This window comes from Amblyomma maculatum, chromosome 1 (assembly GCF_055883805.1).
Source record: "Amblyomma maculatum isolate TAMU_Amacu chromosome 1, ASM5588380v1, whole genome shotgun sequence".
Classification (NCBI taxonomy): Eukaryota; Metazoa; Arthropoda; class Arachnida; order Ixodida; family Ixodidae; genus Amblyomma; species Amblyomma maculatum.
In genome coordinates, this window is record NC_139344.1 from 41,042,380 (window position 1) to 41,062,324 (window position 19,945).

At 49.8% G+C, this 19,945-nt stretch overlaps 1 protein-coding gene and 1 long non-coding RNA gene across 3 annotated transcripts in view; one reads left to right on the forward strand and one right to left on the reverse strand.

Annotated features, from left to right (window-relative positions):
* LOC146202183 (uncharacterized) overlaps positions 1-19,945 on the reverse strand; it is a 199,529-nt gene that overhangs the window by 129,922 nt on the left and 49,662 nt on the right. The window contains exon 1 of one of the 2 annotated variants that reach the window (XR_014703659.1): positions 5,433-5,596. The exons of the other annotated variant lie outside the window; for it this stretch is intronic. This is a non-coding gene — a long non-coding RNA (uncharacterized LOC146202183). Of the gene's footprint in view, positions 1-5,432; positions 5,597-19,945 lie in introns of those variants that run through there. 2 annotated transcript variants of the gene reach the window in all.
* Cad96Ca (tyrosine kinase receptor Cad96Ca) overlaps positions 1-19,945 on the forward strand; it is a 108,255-nt gene that overhangs the window by 15,845 nt on the left and 72,465 nt on the right. The gene's annotated exons all lie outside the window — the stretch shown is intronic.

Genomic DNA, 19,945 nt, shown 5'->3' on the forward strand with positions numbered 1-19,945 from the left:
TCTAGAAGTGACCCCTCGATTTTAGACCCTTAACCGTGGTTACTGTTCATCTTACAGGTTGATGTCGCGCCATATCATTCGAGCGGACGAAAATCTGAGACCACATGGATAGATAACACCTCCACAAATAGTGGATCCCACAGGCCGCGCCACCACGTAGCAACTCAAGGGGTGCGTGACTGCTGAACGCGACCTCGTTTGACGGGGCATCACAATACTTACTAACTGCAAGAACCTGAAGGAACTGAGCACATTCGTCCCAGCTGCAGCATATGCGTATGTGTTGCACTGAAATTTGCAGCGCCTCACGGGCAGACACGAAGCAACCGTGTGTATTCAGTGCTGAAATTGGCTTGGAGCCGCAGGCGTTACAGGCGTCGCGTGGTGCCCTCTCGCGTGTTTTCCGGTCTCCACGGACACGCACGTTCGCATTGGACGAGAGCAAAGACCTTTGAAATTGTCTCCCGCAGTCGAAGTCCGTAACTAGTCATTTGGAGGGAGTCTTGCGAAGGTACTGCTGGCAGATGCCGAACTTAATTGGCGCCCGAAGCGGAAAAAGAAGACGGAGAGACAAGAAGCAGCAGTGGGGCCGGTCAGGCGACACGATCGTCTCCTTCGCCTCCGGGCGACACAGCCCGGCTGTCAAAGAGCGAAACCAATTTGGGCCCGCTTTGAAGAAGCATCCGCTTGGCCCTCCCGAACCGTTGTTGATGATAGGAAGCCCGCAGGAGCGTGCGAAACCGAAGCGGCGAGAGCGGTTCCTGGCCGCACCCAGCAATGAAGCCATGGTTGACGGGCTCCGCGGCAACGCTTTCGCCGAAGTGTCGCTCTCTCCGGGAACGAAGGCTGTCGTTAGAAAAAATAAAACCACTTGCTACCGGAGCGCCACGCCCCCCTCTGGAGCGGCCCCGGTGACTGAGCTGACGTGGAAGAAATGGCCGCTGGGCAACTGCTACCGGCTCAGAGGCGAGCAGCTAGAAAGCGCGGGAATGCACGCGCGCGCGCACAAAGAGGAGAAACGAGAGCGCAGGAAAAGGAAGAAGCTGCACAAAGAGGAGCTCAGCAGCCGAGAGGGCGGAGGGTGGGTGTGACATCTTCGGCAGCTCGCGAGAAGGGAATAAATGAGGCGCGTCGAAAAATAAGAGGAGCCTGGGAGGGGAGCGGCGCCGACCAGGGCTGGCCAGCGCCTACTAACCTCGGCGCGTCTGGCAGCCTTGGAAGATAATTGAACGCCGCGCCAGGCCAGACGACACTCAGCGAGACTGGTTTTGGACTATGAGCTGTTCGGGACGGCGGCCCCGTCCTGAGCAAGGAGCAGCCCTCTGCAGGTGTCTCCAACCGGCCGCCGCCGAATGGCCTGGCACTGCTGGACCGCGCCCCATCTGCGACACGTCCACGGCTTTGGCGATGGCTCAGCGTCGCGCTGTCGCGGGATACTACAACTACAGCGATATTGGCTCGCGCTGAACGAGTACGCGGTGGTGGTCAGCAGTCCATCAAAGCGACTGCTCGTACATGGGGTTGAAAGCGTGTTGAACAATGCCTACCATTTATGCTGCAGTGCGCCAGTGCGCGGATGCGAAACCAACGTCAAAGGAATGGGCGCCTTTAGTCTGCTGCACCAAATTCTTCATGATGCTGTGGATTCTAAAACTGCGGCCACGATAATCAAGAGAAGATGATTTGCCTCTGTTCCGCTAAGCCTCGCGTGAAGTGTCGTATCTAAACAGTTCTTCATTCATGTCAAAGTGAGTCTTATAGTTGCGTCTTCAAACTACGCCTATAAATTACTTGACATCGTCGTTAGCAGGAGCTCGCGTGTTGTACGCATCCTTTACGCGAAGAAATACCGTTAGGCTTGCCTCAGCAACCTTCCGCGAGAACGTAGTCTCATATCACATTCCGCGCTGTAAAGCCATGGCCTTCAAAACTTCGTAGTTAAAGAAAAATTCGTCCTGATCCGGGAATCGAACCCGGGACCACGTCCTTTCCGGGTCATATATATATTTTTTACACATATGTGGGAAGCCCCTCGGAAATTAAAAGTGCTCACAAGAACCAGAGTTACACTGTCCTTGCCTTAGCCGGGGTTTCTTACCGGAAAGCCGTGGAGCGAGCACTTCTAATGACCTCTTACAAGACTTCCTCGGCTAGTGATTATTGGCTGAAACTTTCATACCTGTAATCGAAGCTTCCCTTATCTTGTTCTTCCGATGTATTGCTGGAGTTGCGCCTCAAAGTTTGAATAACGAGTGCTGAATGGCTAAAGTATGATGGAAAATCATTAATCAGTGAAGCGAATAGCTGAAGCCGCGCCCCGCCTAAGGATGTGGAAGGAGCAGTCGCAATGTACTACGGGGAAGATTTATTTTCCCCAGAGCCCCTCTGCAGCGCCACCGAGGCATTGAGGTCGGAGAATTTTAGAAGGCGGTTAAAAATTAGGATTTTATGAACCAGCATTACACAGAGAGATGATTTCTTATCGCGCAAATCAAAGCTTAAGACCTTCTTTCAACGAACAGATGATACATGAACGCACGCAGGTGCAGCCTGTGCGGCAGTTCTCGCGTACCAAAATCGTCTTCACTTGAAGTACAACGGCCGTGCTTCATCAGTCACGCTCCCGGCTATTTCACCATTGACAGCCTTGCTGAACGAGAGCCCTAATGATGCAGCGCGTAGGCTCGTTTAGACACCATAGATTTCTAAACGATTCTATTCTGTAGCAAACCCATAGAGCTGACTGGCGCCAAGCACAGCTAACTGCGCGCGACTGACAGCCCTCGGAAGGAGAAAGAAACGTCGGCGAGCAGACGGAGGCGCAAGCGAATAAGCGGGCATGCATATTTGACACCTCAGACTGCCTTCTCACTCGCTCACGTATGCATACGCGAAGTGTACTTGGCGTCTTTCCGACTTGTAAAGTTTTCCCAGCCGGACCTCGGCGACGCCGAGCCGCCCATATGTCTCCTACGCTGCAGCACCCATTCGTCGACTGCAATTAGGCCTCATTCAAGGCACACATCAAGAAGCAATGCTGCGTTGTTGTTTATTTTTTTCTTCTTCATATGCGCGCATGGTCCTGGTGCTCTCTGCATCGAAACCCTATATCCCAGCATGTCGCGAGAACGAAAGGAAGGCGGCAGAATGCCTCACAGTTACGACTGCGCAGTCCCTTGTAGGCGCTTGTTGAACAGCGCAAGAAAGAGCGTCGGTGTGGCGCTCGGATCTCGTCCGCTGTTCTTCGCTCTCTTTTTATTTTCCTCTCTATGGTAGCGCATACGTCACTCCTCATAAATTTTTATTTTCTGTCTCTTTTTGCAACTTTTTATTTTCTTTTCTGTCCGGCAGGTGCTTGCATGATATACGTTTATCTATCATATAACTGCTGGTAATTGTTCTTATTGTCCGCATTTGTCCGGTCACGTTGCGCTGGCCAGGGAAACCAGTTTTTTTTTTCTTCTTCTTTCTTTTTCTGAATCGGTAAGATGAGATGAGGTGTGTTGACTGTTCGCTCTCACCCTACCGTCTGACAGCCGTCCTGATTAGCTCAATTTGGAAGACCGACTGCCCCTGACAGGTGGTGGTTCCGGGTTTGATCCCCGGACGATTATTTTTTCTTCAACTGCGAAGCTTCTGAGAAAGCTGAGTAGCCTTCATCTATAGCCGTATATGGATGCACTCATGTGGATGCTAATGAGTGATTACTCAGTTTTGTGAAACCTATTCCCCCTTTCAGGGGGGGGGGGGGGGGGAGGATTCCCTTAAAGACGCTGAACTATCGCTTGCGCTCATCTGTCCTCCGAAGGAACTGCAGGGGGCCTTATAAGTTTCCCTCCGACATTTTTCGAGCATTCCTCGCTTACTTATGCATAGTGTTTACAGGATGTAAGGCGTATGGCATCAACGATGACGTTGAATATCCCTACGGAGGGGCGGCGAAGGCGCATTAACATCAGGAGTTGGGCCTCGCTTACATCGAAGCACAACCTTAGCAGCGTGACAGCAGACGAAAAATCTACAGTGAACAATTTTTTGTAAGAATTTTGTAAGAACTGGCGCGTTGTACAATGAGAGAGAAATGACACAGGAAGTTATTATTGCGGTGACAGATACATGGCCATTTCTCTTGACTTCAAGCAGGAGCAGTCGAAAAAAGCTGGTTTGGTTTGTGGGGTTTAGCGTCCCAAAGCGACTCATGCTATGAGAGACGTGGAGGACTCCGGAAATTTCAACCACCCGGGGTTCTTTAACGTACACTGACTGTCGTTATTACAAGACTGTCCTCAGTAGTCTTATCCTAGAGGGCACATCTTGTCAGCGAATTAAGGGTTCCCTAATCACCGAACTTGGCCATGAACAGCGCATGACTGCAGATCGTGAGAGGTCTCGTTGTTATTGCGTATGTTAAACACCGTCAATGAGAAGCATTTCTCTTCACAATGCTATTTTTAAGAACCGCCTCTCACTTCTTTGGCTTTACATATCTGCTCGGATCAAAGGCGCCGCTGCAGGCGCTTGGCTATTCCTTTCAGCCGCTTGGCTCGCGACAAAAGTGAGACATCATGCAGCTCTGCAGAAGATAATGCCAGTCCGAGACGCGCGCCTCACGGCGTCCCTTGTCAAGGTGCGCAGGGGAAACTTCACAGGGAGCTGCTGTCTGTGAGGTTTTGAAGATGATCTTCAGGAGGTGTCGAAGCTTCACATGTGTCGTTCTCTTCACTCATCGATCGCTCAGCCCGCATGCACCGATACCGGCCAGTGAGGCGCAGGAAGAAAGCGGCATCGCACTCGGGGAAGCGCGGATACTCAGCGCGGCGGTGCCGGTGTCTGGTGGTTGCGTGCGCCAACTCCCGCTTGCGTGACAGGAACACAATGCGGGCCGGTGGTCATGCGCCGACGCGTGCCTTATCGCCGAGTGATCGTCCGTTTCCGCGCTGCAACGCCTGCGAGGAATGCCGAGCCACGAGGAAGTCCGGGAGGTGCGCTCGCGGGACGGGGCTGTTTTTAAACAGCTGCTATTATTCTATCATACGCGTTACCAGCCCGATCGCAGTCGCGCTCACTTCTCAAGCAGGCTAAGAATGTCACGGAACGTTACTCGGGAGCGAATGTCTGCAAGCCCCTTTTCGTTGCACGGATGGACCTCTATAGCGGCACATTTTTTTTTTATTTTGCTTTCTTCGGTGGAAGGGGGAAGTGCCGTTAAAGCGCTTCGCAACCACCGATGTGTATGGATAAATGACATGACCGAACTGATTTGTTTTTCATTTGTGAGATCCCTGCATGGGGGGGGGGGGGGGGGGGGGGGGGGCTGGCTTCGATAGTGGTGAGAGCCGCTCACGCTATATAGGCTGGCAGACAGTCACTGAAATCAATGTTTGCTTCCAGTATTTGTGCAGGAACAATATACGAGCAGTGAGTGTACCTACCTACAGTGGCCAGTATATTTCGGTAGCTCGTCGTTGCTTCCTCATTGCTTCTCGCGCCGATTAGAAGTTCGCCGCCCACTGAGGTCCAGCTGTATAAATTTCGCGCGCAAGAACTGCGCCGGCTTGATGATCGGCCACCGCAACAGCGCCAGTGTTCATCTCACTGAAGCCAGAGGCGCGCCGAATGAAATGTACAGACTCTCGTGGGCCTTCTAGACACTCGACATCAGCAGGAAGCGGATCCACAAAGCTCGTGCGTGATAAGGACGCGTTCTCAGAGCGGCAATCGTCCTCTCCTCGATGCCGAAGGGAGGCGACGCGGAAGCGGCCTGGGCCGCGCGATCTCGGCAGGGACAGGAAGGCGCGGGAACCGGCTCCGAACGCGGTGCTGCGCCCCGATGACGACGAACGACGCGGAAGAGCGGTACGGAAATAGATGTGCGTTGTCATTGCGCGCGTGCACCGATCTTGGCGCAGATACGAGCTTCGATCCGCCGGGTGCACGTATGCCATTTGCCTGCGCCCAGTCGCACGCGAACGTCGTTGCACGTTTTCCAGGGTCACGCGGCTCGTTCTCATTATGCGAATGGGATATGCACAACCTGACGTCCTCGCTCCCCGAGATGTTGGTCGTGTGAACGGATAACCCAAGCAAATTTCTCAAGTCTCCAGGCGCCCATGAACGGTACGCAGATTTTGCAGCCGTGGGACCAGCACTTATTCTATACCATTTTCTCAATGGCCTCTGGTACGGTCCTCTCGGCCTACGTAAGTATGAAACACGAAATTTATTGCATTAAATCGTGCGAAACAGGTTACGTATTTTAATAAAAAACAATAATTTCGCGGTGAGTGAATTCGCTTAGTACTCGTAACTTGTAATAGTGCACCCTGGCTACTGAAGCGAGCACTTTTCTTCAAGAATTCCCACGAATAGCCATCGCACTTCAATTTAAACTGAAAAATAAAAACTATAAATGTGTGGCTGATTCAACGTTCCAAATTTGCATTCGAACGCTTATTTCATGCTTATTTCAGATGCTGACGTACTCATACTCTGCTGCATCAATCACATTGGTTGTTTTTAGTGCAAAAGCACATTTAGTGCAGCACAATGGATTTCTCCCAATTCTGGATTGCCTAACCGAATGTTGCTATGACTTGCTATGAGTTATGATTACAATGTCCAAGGTCAAGGTCAGAATGGTATATGATTAATTAACACTAATTAAACCTGTGTGAAAGCACAGGCTAGCAAAGGAAGTCTGGAAGTTTCTGAACACACATTGGCGTAATGACTCCTTCCGAAGTGTATACCTGCGCTTCTTAGGCTTAGTTAAGCCCAATAGGCTTAGGTAATCTTAAAAGTCTGTAAGGTTCCATTTGCAGTAACATGTTGCGGTCTGAACACACTTCGGCTTAAATACACCTTCTTAAGCGTAATTAAGCTTGATTAGCCTTAGCTAAACCTAATACACATAACTGAACACATCTTAGCGCCTCACTTGGCACGACCGTTCATTGGACTCGTTAAATGTAGGCCTTGTACCTCGTAGTAAATAAAATAAAAAATATAGCGAATGTTTAACCCTACTTCAACCTTCTTATAACGACCGAAAGGTCTGTTGTGCTTGGTTTTGCAAAGCGGTTTGGATCTTGGCGTGCTTCCGCTCATGGTAAGCCTCGCGTTTAGCCGCCAGTCTGGCTTCTCGCTGCCTTCAGCAGACTTTCTAACGCGGTCGCGTTCCCTCACTGACATTACACAACACACGAACGTCTTTCGCGTTTCGATGGAGGAGCATGGAACGCAAAGGTGACTGTGTGCTGCGCGATGTCAGTGCATGTTCAATATCCCCAGGTAGTCGAAATTATTCAGTAGCCCTCCACTACGGCTCCTATTTCTCTCTGTCTTCTTTCCCTCCCATCTTCCTTCCTTCCCTTACGGCGAGGCTCACATGTCAACCGAGAAGTGTGACATATACGGCGCCTTTACTGCTAACCAATTTGAAATTTGCAATCCTTAGCGAGAGCTGCTTGGTTTCACCATGGCTTGGTTTCAAGGTCATTGAGTCGGAACCACGCGAAATTGTGGGTTGTATTTGGTGTAGTGAAGCTTTAGCTAAAATTAGAGATTATAGAGAGAAGCATCGCTTTAAGGGCCTGACGCGGTAGCGGATTCTTTCCAATTGCAAACGCCCTCATTAGCCCACATTCGTAAGGTACCACCTCACGTGAAGAACACGGCATACACACACAGCCGTCCATGCGTCCCCTGCTTGGCCTGACAATCAATAAGAACGCTTTGCGTGGCCTGTTCGTAGGCGTCTCTGATTCACAAGGCAAAGGTTGTAGTTTCTAAGCTCGCTTGAAATCTGAATTTTTTTTTTGTTATTTTGCTGAAATAACCTAATTTATTTGTAAAAGTAAATCGCCTAAGACACGCGGTGTCTCTTAATTTGCATTACATATGATATTTTAATAACTCCTTCCAAGCATGAGGTAACGTTCAGCGTGAGCGTTGTGAGGTGATTGAAGCCGTCCCGCGCGATGACATCTGGTTGTCACTCACGACCCTGTCTACCAATCAGGGTTTTGGCGACACGACGCCGGACGCCAACAGGACGATGTTGGGTTTTCCGCTGAATGGAAACCTTATAAGACTAACACTTTAAAAGAAACGGTATGTGTGTTTGCAAAGTGATATTCGAAGGGAACCGCAGGCAGCTGAATGGACCTTTATTGCTTTCGCGGTGTACATACAGTTAGGGTGGAGTTTAAGTTCACCCTTATTCCTGTGAACAAGAACGATGACAGGCGGCTCTCTTTAACAGTGTTGTCCGCAGGAAAACAATTACCCCATAACGTTAGCGATTTTATCACAGAAGCATGCTGTGTTATGGACAATCCAATCGGGCAGAATGCCTATTAAACCAACATTGAATCTGTGTTATTTGGTTCACTTTCTTCATTGATAAATAATGCAATTCTTTTCTTCTTTCTTACTTTTTTATTTATTTATCAAATACTGCAAGCCCTCAGTGGACCATAGCAGGAGGGGCGATACAGTATTGTGGAACATCGGTTCATCGCAACAGAAATACGAAACATAGCTAACAAGTATATTGTAATGAGACATGTTCAACACTAACGAGAAAAATATACACAAATACCGAACACAACTATGTGTAAGACACCACAAATTTATCAATAGAATAAATAGACAAATCACACTAGAAGGCAGCTTGTTCCATTCCTCAATAGTACGTGCGTAAAAATAATACCTAAATGCATTAATTCTCGCTTGATAGGGAGTTAAAGATTGTACATGATGATGTCTTGTTCGACGAGTTGTAAGGGGTGCGAGGTTAGGTTCAGAACTCATAACAAGTTGGTTGTCTTCAGGAGAATAGGAATTTTAGTATCTGGATTTTTCTTCGTGTTCGCAGCTGTTAGATGGGATTTTCTTTCTTTAAAATGTTATGAAAGTCAGACGTGCGATATTTTGAAAAAAAAAAAAAAAAAACGCGCGGTTTTTCGCTGAATGTTTAACGCCTCAATATTGTTCTTAGTGTGAGGCGGGTCCCAGATACTGCAGGCATATTCTGTCTTAGGTCGGATGAGGCTGTAGTATTCTAATTGGTTTACCCTGGAAGGAACGTTTTTAAGTTTGAGGCGAAGAAGACCAAGTTTTCTACAGGAGGATGAGCATGTATTAGCAATATGACTGTTCCAATTTAGATTGTTAGTTATGGTACTATTGCTGCTATTCAACGTTTTAGCGCTTTCATCACCATCCGGATATGTCGACAAGCACTGAGTACTCCACACCTAAAATCATAGGCTGCACAAGTGGCGCTCGTCACCACAGGGCCCCAAAAATCATGTCGGTGATTCACTCGCCTTGAGATCACCTCGCAAACGAAGCGACGCAAAAAGAAGGAGGTACAGGGGCTCATTCGCTTACTGACTCGCTTCAGCACTCACTTCTGCAGAGACAGGAACTGTTGAGGCTACACGGTGGGACGTCGCCCCCTCTACGTTCACAAACACGTCACAGATTCGTGATTTGACTTCAAACTCGCAGCTTTACAGGGTACAACGTATACATGCACAACTTGCGCTTTTAGGTCGCCTATGAGGGCCTAGGGTTAGTGGAAAAAGGAGGCGCCAGATAGACAAGTAATCGCTACATCGTCAGTACTGCAACCAGAAGACGTGTTTTGTAGTCAACTGTTAGAAATATTGGGTCTCTGAACGGCTTCGCCATTTGCAGCAGGGTAACCCGCACGGTGAAAGTCACGCCGTTAGTACCTCTCACAAACAAGAATGCGGAGCTTGGTACCGCTTAGTCGCGTCGACCGTAAAGTTGTGCGGTACCAAGCTTTTCCGCTCACCACATAGGGTTCCTTGCCATTTACCCAGTCCCGCTTCTTTCCACCGACCACATCTCTGTTCGGCACAGGACTTGACCTATCCGTCGTACTGCAGCTGGCCCTTCGAACGGGTTGCAGGGGCTCTTCTTTCGAAAACGGCGCGAGTGGGCGAGCCTCGCGGAATCTCTCTCGCATTCGCGGCCTCTCCCGGACGCGCTCTTTCGCCATCCAGAACGGCGCGGCGGTCGTCAATCTTCGCGACTGATGGCGAGCGCGTGCACTGCCGACTCGTTGGCGACGAGCGCAGCGAGAAAGCTGTCTCCCGCCGGAACTACCGTTGCGCGGGCGGCAATCGAGCCGAACACGGGAGCCGCTGCCCCGGCGGTCAGTCACGGCTGCGGGTGCGGCGGCCTCCCTGGGTGGGCTGGCTCGGGACGCGCGTGCGACCTCTGCGCCTCTGCCACGACCCTCGCCGACCGCCGCCGCTGAAACTGAAGACGCGTTGAAGCGCTCCCACACATTCGCATCGAAAGGGGCGCGCGGCCGACTTTCCCCCGCGGCGGCCCGAGTCAACGGGCGCCTCCAGATGCTGCGCCGCCGTCCTCTTCGCCACGGGTCGCGGCGAGGGCGGCTGCTGCGCCGAGTGGCGAACGCGAGCGCGCTGTCAGCTCGCGCGGTTTCTTGATGATGGTGCACGCTGCGATTATAGGGACGGCGTACCATCTCTACCGCTCGATCTAGGCCTGATTGCAGACCAAAGCAGCGCATCTCTCTGAAAACCGTGCGCAGCGAGCGTCGTGTTCCTGCATCTTTGCAATCCACGAGACATTGAAGCGTATTCGGCTCTCTCGATTATCCGGGCTGCTGCCATTTAAATGGCACTGGAGACGACTGAAAACCCGAATAGAGTCCCAAATAGCAGCCTCCAGAGCATGCACACTCTCGGAGAGAGGAAAGCAAAAAACTTGCTACGATTGCTTCCGTATTTATATATTTGCCATATCTTGTCACCTCATTTGCGCTAGGTCACGCTGGCAACACATCATCCGTGCTAATTCTGTTTAGTGTGTAGACCTTATCGCTGCAGTAGCATGAAACCTTAACGGGATGTGCTTCCGAGGGCGCTGACGCGGTTCGATCTGGGTGAACGTGGTGTTGTTTTGGTCATCGCTGTTTCGGTGTGAATAAGCTGTCTATGGTCTACTCTGATTGTGGTCGTCCAACTCTGCTTGGGCTTTTAAATGAAACGACGGATTTTACCAGTATGAAAACTATAGAAGCCATACACTCAGCTCAGATTAGTATTGCTAGTTACCGTTCCGGGCCATGCTGTACACCGCGATTGGCGGGCTGTAGGCCTTTTCAGCCGTCCTTATCTCAACCAAAAATAGTCAGCGCGAACTTTTTGACTAGTACGTCAAGGGTAGCGCCCCTTAGACGTCCGACGGCCGTTCTGGGAGCAGGGGCGAATTTCTCGGGGCTCGTTAGGGGCAAATGTGCCGCGACGTCGGACAGCCTTCAGACGCGCCGACGCCGTCATTTGCGTCCTGGCCGAGGCCGCCGCGAAACGCAGCAAAAAGTAAGCGGCGACCATTTGGCATGTCTGACGGCCAAGGCGGGTTTGCGGCGCGCGGCCTATCAATTAGTGCGGCCGGCGGACAGGTTACGTGGCTGCGCAGAGGAGTCGGCGCCCGAAGGCCGCCGACGGCGGTGGAGGAAAACCTTCTGCCGCTGCTGCTTCGCGCGTCCCAGACGGAAATGAGCCGCACGAAACAAAAGCAGCGCTGCACGCGGCTTTGCCGGGCGCCCTTGGGATACGCAGCTCGAGCGACTGCCGCGCAACGATGGTCCCTGTTTCGGAACCACTGCTTCAGTAGGGCACCTTTGCCTCTGTGAAAGCGCCCTGGCTTAACTATTGTGCCTCCAAAAAGTTCCAACGCACCGGCAAAATTTATTTACCTGGCGACTGTCTGCAGGCTAGTTGCCGGTCATGCTTGGTTTGGTTTGTGGGGTTTAACGTCCCAAAGCGACTAAGGCTATAAGAGACGCCGTAGTGGAGGGCTCCGGAAATTTAGACCACCTGGGGTTCTTTAAGGTGCACTGACATCACACAGCACACGGACGCCACTCCGTTTCGGTCATGCGGCTAGCTGCTTGACGAGATTAGTGTAATGTTGCGAGCGTGGAATGTGTCCAACATTCCGGGCAGGTCGACTAAGCCTGTACCGATTTATGTTACAGACCTGCGTATTTTCCGTAAATGCATATCTGTGCGTGGTCCGTTAACGAGAATGCAATGTTGTCAAACGCTAACGTAAACGTCATGCTCGACGGCGGGGCCTTACTGTAGGTAAATGATTTAAGTTAGGCGACGAAAGGCGCCAAGCAGCGGAAGAAGAGCTAAATATTCGAGCGCCACCAATCACAAGACTCAGTGGAACGCTACAACACCCAGGATAACTTGTCTGCGTTATGAAAAAAGGTTACGGTAGAGGAAAAGTTGCAGCCTCAAGCCTAGTCTTAATATTACAGCTCTTTGGTTGCTTCCGTGAACCAACTTGCAGAGAAGTTAGTTGCGTACCTTCCTCCCGCCACCGAAGCAACGCGAGCAACTAGGCCAGCAAACGCCTTGATCTAGATCGCTACCGGAGCCGCCGGACCAAAATTACAATGACGACTTGGTGCGATAGGAGATGTGGGGCAGATCGACTCTCGTTTCGCGCGAATGCATCAGCTTCGAAACGAGGCTGCTGCTGTAGGGCGTAACGAGTTCAAGGGACAAAGCGTTTTCAGTAGAACTTCGCACTTATTTTTCTCGCAGCTGCCCGCGGGTGATCGCTGTTGCAGCAAGCGGCAGTCACTGGCGTATTTGTGTGCGTGCGTGCGTGCGTGAGTGTGTGTGTGTGTGTGTGTGTGTGTGTGTGTGTGTGTGTGTGTGTGTGTGTGTGTGTGTGTGTGTGTGTGTGTGTGTGTGTGTGTGTGTGTGTGTGTGTGTGTGTGTGTGTGTGTGTGTGTGTGTGTGTGTGTGTGTGTGTGTGTGTGTGTGCGTGTGAGAGAGAGAGAGAGAGAGATTCTTTTTTTCTAAGGTACGCAGGATTCCAGGTGTGCAACTCCCGAGCAAACCTTGACCGCGCTTTTGCAGCGAAGGCAATATTGAAAGCGACACGATCATTTCTTGTCCGCACTTCGTTTTCTTTGTTTCTCACGATACGATCGCCTTATAGGGTGCGGAACATTTTAGCTCTTTCATTTTTGTCGTTGCTTCTCAATAAGCCTGGATGCTTACTGTCTTGTCAGCGCGGTTATTGATGCTTCTGTGGTCGAGTCCGACCTTACACAATTGCCCATACGCTCTTGCACAACGACATAGCTATGTTCCTGGAGGAGCCTTTCGGGCTCAAATGGCATTTACTTCCTAATGTAAGTGTTCCCCGCCGTAAGAAACACCTTTAGAAGGTTCTTGGCGTCTTAGGACCAACAGGTCATGGTCGCGTTCGATGTAATATAGCTCTCAAGCGGCAGAAACCACGAAACGCCGATGTGTATAGGCTTTGTCTGGCGTGTACAAGAGCCTGAGAAAGAAGAGCGTAAAATCTTTACTAGAAAGATCGCAAAAGAATCTGGCCAGAACATTACACCGAACGCGTTTATCATGCGTGAAGCTCTCGCGCAATCGCGGTTAGACCAATTAGCTGTTTCCACAGAAGAAACCACAGACATATAGCACGTCTGCGCTGTTTTTTTTTTTTTCTCTCTCTCTCTTATTTTCGTGCGCAGACCAGCAAACGACTCAAAAGGTACACGGCAATCGGAAAGCTTACGAATACAGGAAGCACTCGACGGCCGTTACTTCCGCTTTGAATTGGGGTGTAACGAACCCCTCGATCCTCTTCAAAAAAGAAATGCGTAAAGCGGTACGGCCCATTTTTTTTAGTAAAATGTAGAACTCAGCATCACAGCCGCGGCCGGGTGGAAACTATGCTCACTCCTAAATGCATAATTAATACCTTCCTCATTGTGAAAGTCAGAACCTATCCTTCGCACTCATCCGCGCACTCCACCGGAAGCGTCAGCTACTCGGAGGTGCGAGATGACATTGTTCAAACGGCGCAGGGACTCGAGAAGCCTGAGGTTTGCTTCCTGTTCGACGAGTTGTGTATGGTTTGCATGGTAGGCCAATGTCAGGTCGTCTCAGGTGACACCATAACTTCTGTCAAGGCCATTTGACGGCACGTGCATGAACACATAACGCTGCACGTCACACGAACTTCGTGTCTGGACGGACTAACATAACGCCAGGTTTAACACCCTAATATTTGCGCAGGTAGCTATCAGGTTAGCGGGATATCTGGACGGCACCTATTAGCCATAGTGACTTGTGGCCTCCGCGAACTGTTGCACTTGTTTGCGCTTGAGTGACAAGCACATCAGGACTCCACTCTTTGAGTGGTATGCACTAAAAAATCTGGCAGTCTTTTAATTCAGCCACGTTAAAGGCGAAGGCGTTTCTCGTTTAGCTAGTATTAAAAACACGGGCTCAAGGCAGGGGCTAGGCTGATCCTGATGCCACCGACGCTTGATCACTGAACCTATAGCTTAGTTGCGAGCTGTCGTGCGGGTGACACTCTGTCGAACGACCGGCATGAAACGATCAGCATTAACAGATTCTCGTGAAGAAGCTAAAGAAGAAAGCATGCAATGGACAGAGTGTTGGAAGAAATACTAGCTTTCATATCATTTCTTTCTGTTCGAATTTTGCGCTTGCGAAGCGCTCGCGACATTTAACAGTATGCGCGGACGTATACAGAACGAACCGGGCCCGTCGGTCGGCACCATCATTGCTCAAAAATATCACCATCGCAACTACTACCAATGGTAAAGTGCGAATACCGCTACAACTGCTGTCAGAAGAAAAATAGATAAATTCGGCATTCGATTAATGATCTGGTTTAGAATCAATGAATCAGTCAGTCAGTCAATTTAAATCAATCAATTTTTTATCTACTCTTAAACGATGTGCTCGGTAAAAGATATATGGAGCAGCTTGACGGGGTTCCGACCTCTTTGAAGCTGTCAGAACAGCTGGATAACGGCCAATCATATAAAATGTAGTATCGTATGATCCGAGATCAATGGCTCCTCTTCGTTAGCATACAGCAAACGACTCATCCGCACTTATGAAAAGAAACAGCAGCCTTTGGGCTTTCACGAAAATTTCTCGTGGGTGAGTGAAGCTTCACGATCGCTCTCTGAAATTCAGCGAAGTCAAAACTACACTGGAAGGTTTCACTTTGATATCGCACTACATGGCACGTCCTATTCAAACTTCATGGCCGCTGTCAAGCCACACGTACCATAGCCGCTGCTCCCATACGCTTTCGTGACAGGGGACTGATGGCCGTGTCATTCAGACTCTGTTTTCACTTTTCTTTTTAAACAGTGCTTCGGCATCTGCTGCTTTACAACACGTGCTTAAAGCTTGTTTTTCGTCTGTGCTTTTCTTCTGTCGAATGCGAGCCGGTGTCGTCTGATTCTAACAGGGCACCCGCATGCCCCCCATGGCTGCGGTTGAACTTGGGGACCCCCCACGCTTTGATCGGCCCTTTAGGGTGGCCAGAGGAGGAACAAGATTTCTCACTCTCTCTCTCTCTCGTCGCCCCTGAAGAGGAGTTCTCCTGCGGTTTCGAGTTTCGAGGGCGCGACATGCGACAGTGCGTGACGCCCCTTGCATACGAAGAGCAGTCAAGAGCTAAACACACCACAAGCGAAAGCTGGTAGAGTACCTAAATAAAAGGAAAAAGGATGACGTGGGGCATGCAAAAGTGTATACTCGGGACCTCACACTCCTACTGGCGGTCTCTCTTTGCGTTTTGTCGCTTTTAGCTCTCCTGGTTCCTGTGCGAGGAACATTCGAAAACTCACCTGATGTCGTTTCGGCCACTAGGTGGTGGCCATGGCGGAGACGTTGACGTGAGTGCAATGTCCTATGCGCGCCCGGACATGAAAACCAGAAAGCTCTGAATGTCGCTGGTGGCGGTGTGCGACAGTCGCAAGAAGCAGGCTTCCAAGTTGTTGTTGTTTTTTTTTTTTAGCGTCCGTTGATAGTTACATATTAGCAGCAGCATCAGATCGCATCGAAAACTGCGCCCCATCAGACTCGGTCGCATCAACTTGTCAGAATAGAGCGCTCGAAGCGGTGGGGCCAAGTGCTTGAAATGATGTTACATTTCTATTCTGCGGACTACACACACGGGTAAAGAGCACCACTTACTTCCGCATGGGTACAATTTCATTCGGATCAAAACTTTATATAAAACAGGGGGCTGTTTGGTCGATTACAAGAAGATTTTCGCGAGAAGTAGAAAGTGATGTTGGTTGATGTTCATTAAATATTTATTACAGTATACATAACGAATATTTTCGCCTACTTCATAATCTTCAGAAACTGCCGAGTCTTGAACACTTCTCTCACAACAGCAGCGCTGATAATTTATTCGTACCATCTTTTTGTTTTATCTACCATTCTGTTCCGTATACGTACAATGCACATAACGGGACTGGCGATGATGGTCGCGCTGTCACAAAAAGGGGTGTAGGCAAGGTGTGAGCGATAGAACATATGACAGCATATGACCAAATTTAATTTCCATGAGCAATATGGGACTGACTCGAATTTGACCGATATCGAAACAGTTAAATGCGATGGAAGACCATTCCCGCAGTAAATTTCAGTTCAGATGATGAATTGCCGTAAGTATACCGGCAACTGAAAGGATAACTTGTAGAAAAAAATGTACGATATGGACGATCAAGTGGCAGTTTGTTTCATACTTGTTTAAGGCACAGCAGCGAGCACTGCGTACTCTAAGCTCAAAGTTTCCGGTATATCTACTCGCAGAAAGCAGCCTCGGTGACGCACTCGGTTTTCGATTAATGCTTGCTTGTTCGCATACTTATATTGTACGATACCATCACTTCATCCTGGAAGCTAAGTTTGCCGAGTCGCGCTGGGCTCTTCGACGTGACCAACGTGGAACGAATTAGCCTGCACGGGGCCAGAGCTTTTCGGTTGTCTCTGGTTTCGCGGCCCTCGAAGCCCAGCGGAATGAGCGCGTTACGAAACCCCCGGCCATCGACAAGCCCACCGCAGAAGCCGGGTCGTGCGTGGCGCCGCCGCTGCCCAACGCTGGTGCGCGTGCGCGCGCACACACGCGCGCAGTGGCGCGCGCGCGTTTCGGCGCCGCTCTCGGGGCAGCTGCTGACGCAGTGCGCGCGCTGATAAATAGGAAGAGCGCGCGCGGGCAGTTGCTGCTTTTGCATAACGGTGCATCCGCCTCGAAGAGCGGGAAACGCTCGCGCCAAAAGTTGATTGCCGCCGGAGATGGGCGCGGACCGACCCGGCATGAACCTGGCCACGAAAACGAGCCGGGCCCAAAGACAAAAAAACAAGGGCGAAAGGAGCCACGCGAGCGAAGACTAGGAGCGGGCTCGAGGGGGGGAACTAGTTTGGGAGCCAGGTTGAGTGACCCCTGCGTACGCTCCAGTTTGCTTTGGACCGAGCCCAGCGCGGGCAGGTTTCCCTCTCGACCGCGCATCCGGGAGTAGAGCCTCTCTGCGGCCGGCCTCGCCCGGCGAACAGATGGCCGGCACCTGGCCCAGGCCCCGTCCGAGGGTTCCGCAGTGATGCGCGCCTCTCGGCCAGAGGGAAGGCGGACGTCGTGCTTTCTTGGCCAGAACGATATCCAAACTGGATCTCGCCTTGGCTTCTGAGTTACGTTTTACCGTCCTTTCGTTAGGTGTACAAGAAGCTCCATTTCTCTCAAGGTAGAGTCGCGGATGTACCCGCCTCGTGTCTGGCGTCGGTGACGCACATCGCCACCTCCTCTTCACGCTTCCATTTACAGCCATGGCCGCCTGATTTCTGATGGTTTGCGTGGTGGCTTTGTGTTTTGTTTCTTTTTTCAGTTTTTTTTTTTTCAAGCTGTCCTCAACGCTGAGATGTAGTCTAGCTGAAACGCTTTGCAATCGCGTTCTAGATTGCGGTTTTTCCCTCTTTCGGCTTTATATAACCTGTCTATGAATAAGTGGGACGTCTATGGCGCCAGATAGTGCTTTTGCGGGCAAGTGGATTGCAACGTGGTTAACTGTTTCACTGATGCGCACAGTTGTTAACCAAGGGCAAAAAAAAAAAAAAAAAATCAAGCGGAGTTGAATATGCCGCAGGACAGAGCGCACACGCATAAAGCCCAACAGTAAGTTAGCTCCACACCGATGCCTGTTTTAGTTTGCATCGCAAGTATTAAAGAGTACCTCTTTTCACGGCTACACATGCGTCAGCCTAACGAACAGGAATCTAGCGGCAGGCCTCTTGCTTACTAACTAAAAAATGACAATGAAATAATGTCGTCTTATGAGGCTGACCGACCTGCTTCTTGTTTACGTGTTTTGGACTACTAACGTTAGCCATCTTTATACGGAAAAAAAGAATGGCGTAGTGCAACGCCGCGGCCATCCGACGCAGATTTAAAACTTGTAGTTTGACTCGACTGTGCTGTCGCTTGAAATCAAAGCTTAAGGTTGCAAATTCTACGCTTAGCCCAAGTCAGACGGCCGCCAGTCAGGTAGTCGCAAAAGCAACAAACGAACCTGTCTGGAAATAGTTAGAGTTTTTCCACCTATAACATGTTACATGTATTTGTAAATTTGATGAATCGAACGACGAAGTTTTTTGCAGCAATTTTTGCTATGTGCAGCTGTTTTGTGCAAGACATTTGTTGGCCTTTTTTTTTTTTTTTTCACCGGCACCCTCAAGTTTCTCCAGGGATTGTGATCTTTCGCGAAAATTTAGCTATAACAGCGAATATTCTCGTTGATGTGAAGTTAATAGCGGACAACTGAACGATAAACTGACACTAAACGTGAAAGTGGAGTGCGCCGCGTTTCACCGTAACGCAGCAGCATAGCAACAATTCTCAGCACAGAGTTAACTGAAGCCTCCTCAGTGATCCATGTTTATCTGAACAGAAAACACTGCGTCCTTCACAACTCGTGCCGTACGGCATTTGCACAGGAGCGCATCAATTGTCATTTAAGGTTGCGGTGAACTGCGCAGCAGAATAAATGGCCTCATAAATATATCCAAGTGACAAAACTTCGCCGTTGCTATTTGTGACCCTTTTGTTGAATATGAGGAATTTATGGCTAAACGTGCCTGTTTCGTCGATGAAGAGGAAAAAAATCTAGGAGGCGCGATTAAAATTGCTTAGGCGCTGTAAGGCGAAAGCCTTTACTTATTTGTTACTTTTTTATTTTGTTATATTTTTATTGTCTTTATTATATTTTATTATATTTTTTAGTCTTGTCATTGGATTCATGATTGGCTAGTTATGTGGCTACTGGATTGAATTCTGGACTTCTGGATTGACTATGACCTTCTGGATACGATTATGGCTTTTGGCTGTTGATTACCCACTGTTTAGATACTTTAGCCAATTTATCCAATGTTGGCTTGTTATGTGGCTACTGGATTGCATCTGGACTTCTGTATTGAATTACGGTCTTGCTGGATTGGTTTATGGCTTTTGGCTATTTATTACCCAATGTTAGATGTCGTAGTCAATTTAGTCAATGTTGGTCTGTTATGTGGCGACCGTTGTATTGGCTGTGGATCTGTCTCGTTTGACAGGTTCCTGCGGACGTACGTCACTCATGAGGCAAGAGGGCTTTCGCCTTAAAATGCACGCAGCTTATTTCGTAGCCTAATAGAGGGAGAGATTGACTAATTGCACAGGAAGAGTGAAAAAAGCTTGGAGGAAGCATAGTTACCATTATCTGTAGCCATGCGACAGCACAAAAAACTTGCTGGGAGCGGCATGCCCGGCCAGACATACCATGCATTAGCATACATGCAGTGCACGACTGCGCACGTTTTTATATTGATTAGAATACCTCATCTTCCCGCGGCAGCCACCTTCCGGTCTCTCCGTCTTAGATGAGGACATTCCCTTCTGTCCGTTCTTCGTCACCTACCGATGTTGACAGGCAGCTCTTGTCACCTGCTAGATGGCAGGTGACATCTGACATCGGCTTCTCATCATAATGAGGCTCTTACGGTATCGCATCGAACATTATGACTGCAGC